General features: G+C 37.8%; 1 protein-coding gene across 4 annotated transcripts in view; it reads right to left on the bottom strand.

The window, feature by feature from the left end:
- Positions 1-15,127, bottom strand: part of Zeb1 (zinc finger E-box binding homeobox 1) — a 214,798-nt gene that overhangs the window by 73,821 nt on the left and 125,850 nt on the right. The gene's annotated exons all lie outside the window — the stretch shown is intronic.

Here is a 15,127-nt window from a genome sequence, read left to right as displayed (position 1 = left end):
GCATGAATGTTTTGGGTGCATGTCTGTAAGTGCACCCATGTGTACAATGCTCATGGAGGCCAGAAGAAGGCGTTGGATCCCCTAGAACTGAAGTTACAGATGGTGTTTGATGCCACCTGGGTGTTGAGAAACAAATCTGGGTTGTCTGCAAGAGTAGCTAGTACTCTTAAGTGCCGAGCCATCTCTCTAGCCCTTTCAGTAATGTTTTTAAGACCATAATTTGTAAACAACTAGTTGGATAATACACATCTAGATACTAGTCAAAATGACAAACACTAGTAGCTACACTTATTGAACACTTATACAATGTACAAATGCTTCTAAGTGTTAGCTCATTTAATTCTTATAACTTTAAAACCGTACAGTTCTACAGCTGCTACTTATATCCGATTTACACATAAGGAAGAAAGGAAGAGAGAAAGACTTCTCCATGACAAAAGCCAGCAAGCTGTGGGACCAAAGAAAGTATTATTGCTTTGTTGTGTTAATATTTAAGCATGAATACATTTTCTAGATCTTTTCCTATGGAATGTTTTTCTCATTATAAAATGCATGTTCACCGTAAAAATAATCAGACTATAAAACATGCAAAATAAAGAAATGCACCCGTTTCTCTGTCCTCATCCTACTCTATAAAGGTAAAAAGAACAACCCAGCCTATTGCTTCACTGCACAAAACACACACAACACTGATCATTACTGCAGTCCCTATCCAATGTAATGTAATATAAATTCTATGCTGCCTTTACCTAAGTAAGCATATCTGACTTTAAAAGCACACATATAGTATCGTATTATACTGTTTTGCAACTTTACAACATATCTTGGAAGATATTCTGTGTCAGATGTTTATATGAAACCTTATTTTCCTCTGGGATTAGCCAGGCAGCATTTCATTGCACAGACAGAAATTCTAAATTTATTGATAAAATTTAGTTATTTATCAATTCTAACCACTAAGAATGTCACAATAAATATTCTTATACATGTAAATATGGCTACTATGGTTTGGATATGAAATGTTCCCCCAAAATGCTCATGCACTGAAATGGTAACTGGTGGTGCTGTTTGGAAATGTTGGGAGGTGGGGCCTGCCTGGAGGAAGCAGGTCTTCAGGGGTGTGTCATTCCTGACTAGCTCCTGCTGTGCTCTTGGTTTCCTGTGCATGAAGTAAAGAACAGTCTCTCTAACATGCTTCTCCTGCCCTAACGTTTTGCCCAGTTGTATGAGGCCAACCCATGGCTCTGAAATCACGAGCCAAAAGCAAAGCTTTCCTCTCTTGTTTCTGTCAGGAATTTGGCCATAATGACACAAAAGTAACCAATACAATGGCTCGTTCTTAAACAAATGTCAGAGAGTGTGGCTGGGTCAAGGGAAAGCTTATTCAGTAGATAATATTCTACTGCAAATCCTCAAACCGAAGTTTTAATTTCTCCTGAGATAATACTCAAGAAGCTCTGTAAGATCTACAATAAAGAAGAGTTCCCTTTAACACAGTAAAGATCAACATGGAAACATGGGGGAATTCTTTGTACCAAGCCAAAGTATGAGCAAGTGAATGTGTGGGAAGGTAAGGGGATGAGCCTCAAAGATTGGTCCATAGCTCTCGTGATGGGCTACTAACAGACAACAAAGTGCAAACATGCATGTGTCCATATATGGAATGAGACTTTGCAAATGATGCACAAAGCTATTAACTTTCATTTTGACTTTCAAGGGGTCCTTATCAGTAACTTTCTTAATGACTTGTTAAAGTCATTTGATGTTAACATAAACTGGCTAGTTTTGACTAGGGCTCCATCAGTTCTCAACTTTGAGTAGTACCTGTATCCTGCAAAGCTGAACTGGCTGCAGAGCTGTCACCTTGCTTGAAAATGTTGAAACTATATGCATGGACAGTTGAGTTGCCTGTTAGTGGAAGAAAGCAAGCACCAGTGCTTTGTTCTGGTATTCCAAGCTGGCCATAGTTTTATTTTGATGTTGTTCTTGACCTTTTGGTGATGCAACCCTGTTATTTAGCTTTATCAATATCAACTTTGTTATTTGTAAGCGATGTGGTTAACTCTGGATTCCATGTTTAATGCACTTACAATTAGAATATTTGGGACTTGAAAGTTTCCCCCAAATTTGGCTTTAGGACATAAGTGCATTATGCTTAAAATACTTGATTTCACACCTCCTATTTTTTAGTCCTTTTGAACCTGGACTGCAGTATTCTAACGATAAAGACCACCCCTCAGTTTTCTAGACCTTTTCCAGTATGATCTGCCACTGTGATATGGAAGAAAAGCTGAAACAGAGACATGCACTTAAGAGAGAAGGTTTTGATGTATGGCATAACACTGGAAAAATATCCAAACTTTATTGGTTAAGTCAGAAAAAAGCCCAACAACTATTTTCCATGGGTTCCTCACTATCTTTTGCTTCAGTCCTCCAGGTAAGTGAAAAATCAGTGCATAACAAAAGAAGAGGTCTGTGCGTACTGATTATTACTTAGATGACAGTTGCGTTTCCCCGTGTTTATGGATCTACCTTTTGACTTGTGGACTTTCACAGCAGGGTTTTAAAAAGGACCACCACCAAAAGCATACAGAATATAGAACAGCACAGGCCATGGACAGATTCCAGAAATCAATGAGAGTCAGTTATTTCAGTTTTCTACCCATGGAATCTCTTTTAATCTTTGACTTAAAATACAATAAAATATAGTTTGACTAAACATTGGTATTTTTAAAATACTTTTTAAATGACCTAATATTTATGGTTACTTATAGCCCATCTTCTTAAACTGTGGGTTGAATATGATCATGAAAGTTCTGACAACAGCAAAAGGATTTTGAACACAGAATAACCAAAATTATCTCATAATCAAATGCAGAATGAATCTGGTGTTTCTGGTAATGCTTGCCCATGCAGCATCATGATGTTCACCACAGTCTTGGTTTTGAACATACACATGTGTACCTTGCACACAATGCTAACAAATACTGCCTCAAACACTTGAGCTCAGATTTGAGACTACTGTATGCTATAAAATGCAGTTTTTAAAAACTGTATCTACAAAGTTTCTTGCTCTTACATGAACATATTGGTTTAACTATGGAAAAGAAAGACTTTCAAGATTTTCCTACTATCATTCCTCAGCACGTGAGTCTCAAATCAGTATTTGGGATTGTGTTGTTATTTGATTTTAAAAACTGCCATTTGAGTTGCTGATCTGCCTTCCATAAAAATTGCTAAATAATTTTTGGCTTGAGATTAGGGCAGAATTTCCAACTGTTTCTGAAATAGTCCTAGATAGACTTCTGCCACTTGTATTGTGTATTCATGCTATATGGTATGCACTGGATTAATGATTATAAAAATAAAAATATTGATTAAATCTGAAAAACACTGAAGATGATGCACATCCTGCACTACCAAATACTCAACCAAGATTTACTTCTTCATGCAAAAATAAACACAAACAAGCATGCAAATTTGCTTTTGTCTTTAGTAAATGATAAAATTATATGTATACCAAAGAATTATTTTAAAATAAATTCTTGAGGCCAGCTTGGTCTACAGGGAGACCCTGTCTCAAAAAGACCAAAAAAATTCTTTATGATTTCTTTTCAGTAAATCATTGATTTGTAGATCTATTTTATATGCTTATATACAAGGGTCATATAAAAATATCCTGGGTAAAAAGGGTCATGAGTAGAAACAGGTAAGAAGCTCTGATACACAGGGTACAGTAATGTTTATATATATATATATATATGCCATGTGTATGATCAAATCAGGGTAATAAACACGTCCATATTCTCAAATATTATCACCCCTGTGTGTTGAGACTCTCATAGCTCTTCTCTGATTATTGTGAAGTATACTGTTGAAGACTATAGATAGATCACTGCGCTACAGAACATCAGAATTACTTTTTCTCCTCTAAATACATTTTGGTACCCATTATTCACTGTCCAGTGTGGTGTGTTCTTAATTATCACAGATTATCCTGATTCTTAGTTTTAGCTAAAATAATGGATACTGAGCAAGCAAGGATAAAAGAAAAATAAGGCAGACGGCTTTTTCCAATCTTTAAACATGACTTACAATTTATAACATGGCTTTAAATTTACCTAAGAAGTGGTAAAAATGCCAATTCACTTTTTATCATCAGATATGGTTAAAGACTACTGGCTACTGGTAGTGGTTCTTGGTACTATTTGCTAACAGTTAACCAACTGCACAATGTCCTATGCTTGCTGATGCTGTCCCAACTTCCCTACCTCTCTGAATCTTTATTGTGGCTCCAAGAAGCAGGCACTATATACCATTATTTCTTTTTAGTATGTAAAAAATTAGAGTAGCCAAGAAATCTGTGTGGGGTTATGCAGTAATTATATTGTAGAACTGGACTCAAACATAGAGTTTACAAACTATTACCCATGAGGTTTCCTGACTACAAATTGTTGCAGCAGTGACTAGTACTGTTAAATATATTTGTTTCTATTCTATTCTAGGGCTCTGGAATTCCACACTTAACAACTTGCTGTTGAAAGCATTTTAAATGACAAAAGAATTTTAACCATTAGAATCTCAATAATAGAACAGTATACTATCATCATTATTGCCATTAAACCTTTAAGATATTTCATATTACTTGCTTTCTTGCATGAAGTATCATATCAACCACATTAATGAAACTTCCCTATAAACATCTACTCTTAAATGATGAACAATCACAGTAAAATAGTTAAATAAACTGTATGCACATGGTTTCAGAATGGAGTAATGTAATCTCAACTTCAGTCACTAGAAGATCATCTCAGGGGTTTATAGAGAAAGAATCTCACTCTAATGATTCTCTTCGGCCTTCACTAGCAGTTTGACCCTCAAAGAATGGTTTGGGAGGTAGCAAAGGTGGAGAGGGAAGACTAACTTAAAAATCTTCAGATTTTCTCAAATGGCACGAGACCAGCTGAGGTCACGCTGCAGCAAATATCACGCTGTGCAAAGCTTCCCTTTCCAGAGGCTTCCTCTTATATTAAGACATTAATCTGTCCTTAACTACATCTTGTCCATTCCCACTAACCCTGAACATACTCACCCACACAGCAGGAGAGATAAAACCTTTCTTGTTTAACAAACTAGCTCCACAGTCAACAGACCAGTGTACCATCCAAGTTAGGACATCTAGAAACTCTGAACTGTGTTTCCAGAGCCAATGGATTGCAGGTTTATTAAGGAGTAGACTATTTTACATGTGTTAGAATTATGCTGAAAACAAAACACATTTTGGCATGTGCACTATAAAATATGAAGACAAAGGTAAGAAACTGAATGAGAACTTCCATCATTCTGCAACATTAGTAGGGACAAAATTAATAACATTATTCACATACACCATACATATGTGTGTTTGTCTGGACATCATGAAGCCAGTCCCTGGCATGCTGCCTTCTGTGAAGTAAGCACAGACTCATTTGTAGAGGCGAGTACAGGGCCACATTTCTCACTGAAGTAAGGAAATGTTACTGATAATTTAACAAAAAAGAAAAAAAAAACACAGCTGCCAACCAGATGAGGTAAATAAACACACAGAAGGAAAGAAGAGACCATCTGATAACTCACAGGCCAAAGAAAAGTTGTGCACACACCATTACTCCAGGAAAGAAACGCCCACAAATACTATACTCAGTACACAATGAAGATATTAGTTGAGCTGGGCATGGTGGCACATGCCTTTAATCCCAGCACTTGGGACGCAGAGGCAGGTGGATCTCTGTGCGTTAAAGGCCATCCAGGTCTACATAGTGAATTCCAGGCCAGCTGGGGCTACACGGAGACCCTGTCTCAAAAAGACCGAAAAAAAAAAAAAATTAGTCGATCTGGCTTTTTACCTCAATGGTAGATAACAATGATTTATTAACTACATGTATTTTACATGTTTAATGTAATACACAGATAACATAATAATGTATATGATATATATTATATAATTTTAAGTTTAAAAAACAAGCATCAAATTAATTTCAGAATACAAGTATTATGGACATGGTAGATTGCAATAACAGTAATGGTTCAGCAAATTTTGGGAGAAATTTTTAATCACTCTATAGATAACACCTTCCTTAATCAAGGGTACATATTAAATTGAACAATAATCATAAAATATTTTTGTATTTTCAAAGTGTCTTTTAAAACCTGACTCCAGTGAGAGGCAGTGATTGTCAATTTTCCCCTGCAGAGGGCTGGTGATTTTCATGGTCTTCAGACACAAGCTATTATTAGAAGGAAAGCTGATAGGCAAAGGCAGGGGTTGTCATCACCAGCAGAGTTCTAGTTCTCATTCTTTCCTATCTCTCACTGCATAAAGACTACTAAGAACTCACAGGACTTGTGTTCACTGGTCTCTCAGCTCTTCTTCTGGTCTCTCCCATCCTCCACGGGTCCTCTACCTATACACCCCAAGTCACCTTCCCAAATCACTTCCTCCTTTCCTGCCTTCTCAAAACTCTCACTTAAACACAAGCTAATTTCATCTAGTATAAACTTAATTCACAAGAAAGCAGATGAAAGAGTTAGAAGCCTTCAAACCATTGAATTAATTCAATCCTAGAATCAGGGACTCAGGTCACAAAATTATTTGGTCCTTGCAAGACTACAGCATCCTGACAAACCACATGTGAAAAGTATGAAACAGATTGAAAATAAAAATACAGAGATTATGGAATCAAAATAGAGAGGCCATGTTATTGACAAATCAATATGAAAGCAAACTAAGAAGCACAAATATCCAATGCTAAAATGCAATGCACTGGAGATGTAACTCAGTGGAAGAATGCTTGCCTAGCATGTGTGTGGCCCTGGGTTTGAGTCCCAGCAACACACACTCACATACACATACAAATAATAAGCCAATAAATAAATGAATAAACAAAAGAAAATGAAGTTAAAGTAACTGTAATTGTAAAGAAAGTTAAGATTTTATAAATGAGTATTTTCATTAATGTAATAGGCAAGTAAGTGTGAAAACTTAATGAAAATTCTATGAAAATATAAATAACTATAGTTTCATATATTTTAGACAATTATAGAAGAAGCAGCACAGTCAGGCATATCAGAATAAATTTAGGAAGTTGTCAAATAGCCACATTTCCAACTCCCAACTTAACTACATCTTCCCAGGTGACTTTCTTCTAAGGACTGACAATTCTGATTCTTGTTAAACAGAGAAGAAAACAGAAAAGTCCATATTCTTTCTCTGAAGCCAGCATAATTTGTTAACTAAACCCTGAAAAAGAATACTCAGGCATATTTCCTCTCAACTCAATCTCAGTCTTACTAGTCATGATTGGCAGTGCCAGACAGGAGAAACATTCCTTTGAGTTGTTGGACAGGGTAGTCCAAGAGACTACCAAAATTACACAGGCTATTCCCACAGCCCTTGACTGCCTCCCAGAACTTGATGGTAAGACCCTATTGCTGAAGACAGGCCATACTTTGGACATAGGATTTGGAGCAATGAAACTGGAAGTGACCTGGAAGCCACCTCCCATGAAAACTAGCTCTCATAGGTTTGGACAGCACAACACAAGCTGATAGGGAGAATATCAATCGATGGGTCAACCCTAGCTTCAAGGCCTAAAAACCACATCAACAACCAGCCCAGCAAATGACATTGGTGCAGCAAAGGCACTAATGGGGTTTATCTTGGGGTAATCAACAGCTACCTAATTGGACTTAAAGCCCAATTCAATGGGAAGAAACTCATATCTGGTACTGTAAACCTAGCCAAACACACATAGCTGGAGAGGTCATAGATCTTAGAGAAAACCCCAAGGCTCTCATGTCCTTAGACAAATGTAATTTCTTACTAGGTGCAAAATGTGGATCCTTAAATTTACAGACAAGTATCCCAGTCACCACCCATCAAAGTATCTTCTTTTTCATCAGACAGAGATTATTGCAGTTATAGCCCTGGTCACACACAGAGATTCTCTGTGAACTGCCCAAGCCTAAATGGCACATCTAGGATGCAACCTCTACATCTAAGACTCACAGACCATAGATGAAGGGAAGAAAACACTAATACATCTTGCAATTCTCATCAATGAAGCTCCCTCATGCAACAGAGGGCCAAGAACACAAAGGCCATGAATGGCCAAAACCAGAGAATAAGAGTCAGCAGAGTGTGGGTCCTTGAACAGGATTCCTATATTGAGGTCCACCCACCCAGGGCTCAGGGACCATTGTGGAAAGAGGGGGTTGTAAGAGCCAGGGAGGAGGTGCATGACCATATGGAAATAGTCCTACATGTGCCTGGGACACTTCTCATACAAACCTACAGTAATTGTGTCAGCATACACAAGACCCATACAAACTTAGACAAAAATCCAGCACAGAACTGTGGAAATGAACAGAAAGCCACAATCTTAGTCAAAGAATTATTGGCAGCTGATTACTGCTGGGTGAGGAAGAGCTGATCTCAAAGGGAGAGACAGACTCTAGAGGGGCTGACTTAAACCCCAGTGAATGAACTTGCATTGAGGGACATCTCAGGACACTAACTTTATGTAATATGACTTAACACAAATGACAGAATGTATGAACTCACGTTCAGAGAGGGGGTGCTACTGGAGGGTGTCAAAGGGGAAGGGGGTATAAAGATGATTTTATGTATGAAATACATAAAAATTCAATAATTTAAATTAAAAAAAATTAAACTCATTCATTTATTGAATAAAGCAAAATTTTTCGACATTAGGAAATAAGACACTTTACTATTTATATTAACAAAAAGTAGAAAGAATGACCTCCATAAATAAATGATTTCTATATATAAAAAGCATTTGAAAAATAATTTATCATTTCTTGCTGATAAATATATTTTTATAAAACAGTAGAACTGAGACTGAAGAAATGGCTCAGTAGGTAAAATCCCTGCTGTGCAAGCAGGAGGACCTGAGTTTGGATCTCAGTATGGCTGTGTGCACACCTGTACCAGTGCTTTGGAGACAGAAATAGGTGGAGCACTGGGGCATGCTGGCTGCCAGCCTAGCTCTAGATTCAGCAAGAGTGCCTGCCTCAACGAAATAAGAAGAAAAGTGATAGAGCAGGGCACCTGATACCTCCTCTGCTCACACACATGTGAATACACTACAGACACATTCTCACACAAAGCACACAAATGAATGAATAAACAGAGACATTACTGTGATAAACATTAATGCATTAGAGGTATAATTAAAAATGCTTATTGTAATAACAATGCTAATTTTTAAAAAGAAAAAATAAATATCAAAAGAGAGAAGGCAAAATTTAGGTTTTGTAAGTGGTATAATATTTTTAGAAAATTCAGAAAAAAATATGAGTAAAATATTAGTAAGAAAATTGGCAAACAATGATAACTTTAACAGAAAAAAATTAATAACCTCACAATATGGCAATAATAACCAGCTGAAAACAGAATGGAAGGAGAAACCCCATTAATAAGAGCCACACAAAAGATAACACATGAAGGAAAACCGCAACAAGAGCAAGGTCTATATGAAGAGAACTTCAGCATTCTACTGAAGGCCAGACAGAAGATTTGAATAAACAAAAAGCTCCCACCTTATTGGAAAGAATGATTTCATACTAAAAATACATCAATTCTATGTAAAATTGCCTATAAATGCAGCACAACTCTCATCTAAATACTAAGCATGGCATACTAATTATGAATTTAAATGACTTAGACTACATGATTCCAAAGTTTATCCAGAGGGGTACGCATTTAGTCTGGCCAGACTACCTGGTTCAAATCACAGCCTCACCTCTTTCCATCCATGCCACCTTGGAATGCTTATCCTTCTCATGCCTCAGTTTCTTCCTCTGTAAGATGGAGCTATGTCTCTAGAATGGTTACTAGAATAGCTACCAAAGGGACGAAAATTATTATACATGCAGAAATATTTAGCAGAGTACTATACACATGGTTTCAGGAAATACTGCTAGTATTATCTGAAAAAAAATATTCAGGAAATTTCAGAAAAAAATAATTGCAGTGGGGGTTGTGGGAAGACATGATCTTGTCATTCAGGTAGCAGAAGTATACTTCCAGGGTATGGAAGGCTAGGCAGGGTTATACTATCATGGACATGGCCAATCATGGACTTGACTAGTCTAGTCCAAGAATAGATCCCCAAACAAATACAGATCTTTAATTTAGTGCAGGAAAGAGATGCATTGTTTGATTAAAATCAGTGTAGAAAAGTAAACCCAGAAACTTAAACCTCACAATTTCTACCGCAATGAAATCCACACAAACCAAAGACTTTTACTTAGTGAAACCATAAAAGTACTAGATGAAAACAAGGCAGGTAAATCCCTTTACGACTCTGGAATAAGAAAGGCTGATACGAGGGCGATACAAAACCCACATCTATACCCAGGAAATTCAAGTCCAGAAACAAACTGTGAAAGATATTTGCAACACACGAGAAAGACTGATTTCTTTATGACACAGAAAAATTCTTAAATACCCACCAGGAAAAGATTAGACTAAGAAACTGCAGAGTGTTTATCTTTGAATTGGACACCTATATCAAAACTCCCTCAGGGCTCAGGGATCACTGAGGAAGAGAGGGCAGAAAGATTGTAAGAGCCAGAGGTGGTAGATGACCACAAAGAGGAGTTTTCCAGACAGTTGAGGAGTTACTCCTATGAACTCACAGCAATGGTGACAGCATGCACAAGTGCCACGTAAGCTCAAGCCAGACAAAACCCAGCATGGGTAAGAAGCCCCAAATCCAGCTGAGGAACTACTGGCAACTGATAGCTGCTGGGAAAAGGAAAGTCAGTTTTCTTCAAGGGTGTGATGCTGAGTAGGCTAACCAGACTCCAGTGGATGAACCCACATGGAAGGGCATTTGAGGACACAAATTTGACTCAACAGGCCTTAATACACACACACACACACACACACACACACACACACACACACACACACACGTTAAATCAGGCAGGAGTTATTGGGAGCTGCAGAGAGGGGAGGGGGACTAGACATGGTAAAAATATATGGCATGAAATTTGCAAAAATTGATAAAAATTCAATTTGAAAAAGGTCCCAGAAATAAATGGCACACGGAAGGGCTAAGAAGAAAGATTATGGAGTTAATTTGGCAAGACCTATCAAAATTCAAAATTTTTACTTATTGTTACAACACATTCCTTGGAATTTGTCTTACAAATTCACTTACATATGTGTGTGAACATACATATTTATTTTTTAAAAATATTTTATTTATTATTTTTATTTTTTTATCTGTATGTGTGTATTGCATGTAGATAAATGCACCCATGTCATGCAATGCCCACAGAGGACAGAAGAGGCTGTCAGATCCCCTAGAACTGGAGTTACAGACAGTTGTTAGCTGCCATGTAGGTGCTGGGATTTGAACCCCAGTCTTTTGCAAGAACATTCAGTATTCTTAACTGCTGAGCCATCTCTCAAGCACCCGAACATACATATTTCTACCAACAAAATTGTTTTTAATTACAATAGTTTTTAGTCATCCAAAATACAATCCTTTTTGCTGACATATACTGATGCCCTGCGTTAAGAGTGTGAACCCATTCTTGCTGGAAATTTTGCAAATGCCATACAGCACCCACACGTTTCAGCACTAGCTGATGCTGTCTAGAAGAACACACAGTGTCTAACAGTAAGCTGCTTTTCTGCTTCATTCTCTTCACATGATTTGAATGTTTATCTTGATTTCAAATACTTTGAAAAGATAAATTTTAAGTGTTTAAAAGAAAAAGTCTAAGATAACTTTCAGCATGCAACTACTAGTGACAAACTTCAGGTAACAACTATGATTCCAAGAAACATTTGCTTCCTCAATATTGTTATGAACTTGAATTTTTAACAATGAATAAGAGGTACAATTACAAATGGTAATCAAGATGATGAAATGAGGGCTGGCAAAATGACCCCAGAACTTATTTCTTAATAAATCATTGGAAACAATTTTCCATGTATCATATCTTACTAGGTTCAATCTCCAGTGTGGGAGGAAAGAAATAAGAACACTCAAATTCTTATTACTGGCAAAGGGGGGAAGTTAAACCAATCAACATCCCTTGTGTAGTTTTGTGCTCTGCTCTAACCCTGACCAACAAAATGCTTATTAAGTATCCATGCTTCACAAGCACTGAATAAGTAAACCATTAAAAAGCCACTTTTATCATTAAGGAAAACTGTCCCTTTAGAGAGGGAGACCAGTTAGCACTGCAGCCTAGACTCTGCAGACAAGACTCAGAACCAGGTGACTTTATTGTTCCAAGTGCTAAGCCCACAAATGACAAAAACAACATTCTCAGCACCAAAACAGAAAAAGAATAAGGTTTCTAGTGAATTCTTAAACACTTAATAGTTAATCAAACCTTCCTAAACTTCTTAGAATCTAAAACAATTTAAATATCTATTTCTCTTTCCTTCAGAATAAAAGTACAGACACATATAATCACAGATCTCAGTTTAGAGCTCCTTTTATTTCTCGGATAAAATTTTGGACAGCTCTCTTTGCAATTCCTGTATTTCCCAGACCCAACATATGGTAACTGAGCTACTTTGTGTTGCTGCTGCAACGAATTGAGACTTGAAGAAGAGTACTGGACTGTGCTCACAATGTTCATTCCTGTTCCTCTCTAAACCTCTGGAGGCTGCCTATTTTCCTCAACACAAGATTCTTTCCATCTTCAAAGTCAGCAATGGCCAGCTGAGACTCAGAGCATACCTTTCTACACTGGTCTTTCTTTGGCCACCACCTTCCACCTTTATGGACCTTCATATTGGGCCTGCTCAGAAAGCCCCAAATAATCTCCCCACTTTAAGATGAGCTGGTTAGCATCTTCAGCTACCAGAGAATAAGTATCCAAATGACACGAGATTCTATCTCATTTTAGTCAGACTGGCTATTATCAAGAAACAAACAACAAATGCTGGTGAGGAAATGAGTGTTGAAGGCTTAGAGAATGCTGGTGGGAATTTGAATTAGTGCAGCCTTAGGAATCTGTATAAAGAGTCCTCAAAACACGAAAAACAGAATAATCATATGATCCAGTCATATGATCCAGACGGCCAAAAGAACAAGTCAAAGAAAAATAGAGAGACTTGCACATCTATGCTCACTGCTGTATGTCAGTTACTGTCAACTTCACATAAACCTAGACATACTTGGGAAGAAGGAATCTGTATTGAGGTAGAGTCTTCATCAGACTGGTCTGTGGACATGTCTTCTGGGAATTTTCTTGATTATGAAATGGTATAGGAGGGCCCAGTCCACTTTGGGTAGTGCCATTCCTGGGCAGATGGGCCTGGGCTATGTAAGAAAGGTAGCTGAGCAAGCCAGGGGAAGCAAGCCAGTAAGCAGCATTCCTCCATGTTTTCTGCTTCAAGCTCTGAGTTCCTCCCTTGGCTTCCCTTGATGAGGAACTGTAACTTATAAGCTGAAATAAATCCTTTCCTCCCAAGTTGCTTTAGATCAGAGTGTTCTATCACAGCAACAGGAAAGCAAACCAGAACACTGTACTATTCACAGTATCCAGTAAGAACCAGCCTGACCATCAACAGATGAATGGACAAAGAAAATGTTTTATACACACACACACACACACACACACATACACACACACACACACACACACACTGGAGTTTAATTCAGCCACAAAGCATACATTCTATCATCTAATGGAAGATAGATGAAACTAAAAATAATACTAAGTGAAATAAACTATATTCAGAAACAAATATTTCAAGTTTAGTCTGGGGAGATGGCTCAGTTGGTGAAGTGCCTGTGGCACAGGCATAGCCTTGTGCTCAGATTCCAGCACCCGTGTAAGCCAGGTATGATGGCACAGGTTATAACCCTACCACTGAGGGCTATGGCAGAGATGGGTAGATCACCTGAGTTCACCGGCCAGCACATCTAGCCAACCGATGAACTGCACATTAAGTGAAAACTCTGTCTCAAAAAATGAGGTGGAAACGAATCATGAAGACCCCAAAGTCAACCTTTGGGGTCTCCACAATGCATGTACATGCACAAATATACACACAAACACACACAAGTATTGCAACTTTTCTCTTATATGCTCAATTTACATTCTATATGTATGACACGAAAGTATAAGATAGACTGTTTGAGAGAAGGAAAGGGATTAAGGGCAGGGAGTATGAGAGGGTGATGAGGTAAATGGGAGCAAACTGTGCATGTATGAAGAGGCCATAATGAAACCCATTATTCTGAATGCAAATGTAAAAAATTTTAAAGAACAGTTGGTTACTAAGCAAAATTCCTGCTTAATTCTCCTTTGTCAATAACCATATTCACAGGCTGAAGGATGAGGATGTGGACATACTTGGGAGGCTGTTATTCTACCTGCCACAGCCTGACTAAATGTAAGCCGCATGAGAAGATGCTGTCTTGTTCACATCATTAAGGCTAAGTTCCAAGATGTTCAAGGCCAGTCAAACATGTATATGCCTATAAAACTTTGATATTGTTATACCACTCCTTGGCATATACACAAAGGACTCATCCTATTGTAGAGACACTTGTACAACCATGTTGTTTCTGCTCTTTTCATCTCTGAGAGATGGAAGCAACCTAAGTGTCCCTCAACTGACAAGTGGTTAACAAAAATGTGGTGTATTTACACAATGGAGTTCTAGTCAGCAATAAAGAAAGATGAAATAATAAAATTTGCAGGTAAATGAATGGATCCAGAAACTGTTATACTAAATAACAGAGTCAGAAACAAATGACGTATGTTCTCCCTCATATGTGGCTCCTAGCACCAAATCCTTTTAAATTCCAGGTCTTTTAAATAAGATGATGCTATACAGCAGTCCCTTCTGCATGAAATAACTACCATCATCATGACTTCCGCTGAGCATGATCACTAAACATAATCACAACTGGGCTTGCTGAAGGTTGTGCTTATTCATTAAAGGAGTGCCAAGCAGGGTCACTGGACCCTCACCTGAGTATCCAGCCACTCTCCCCAGCCAACTAGACCAGCCTTGGAAGACAGAAGAAAAATGAGGAAGAACCCAATACAGGGATGCTTTTGGAAGCCCTTGTCAAGAAAC

The sequence above is a fragment of the Nannospalax galili genome, unplaced genomic scaffold, assembly GCF_000622305.1.
Source record: "Nannospalax galili isolate Female #2095 unplaced genomic scaffold, S.galili_v1.0 scaffold43, whole genome shotgun sequence".
Classification (NCBI taxonomy): Eukaryota; Metazoa; Chordata; class Mammalia; order Rodentia; family Spalacidae; genus Nannospalax; species Nannospalax galili.
This window is presented reverse-complemented; position numbering and strand designations above follow the sequence as displayed.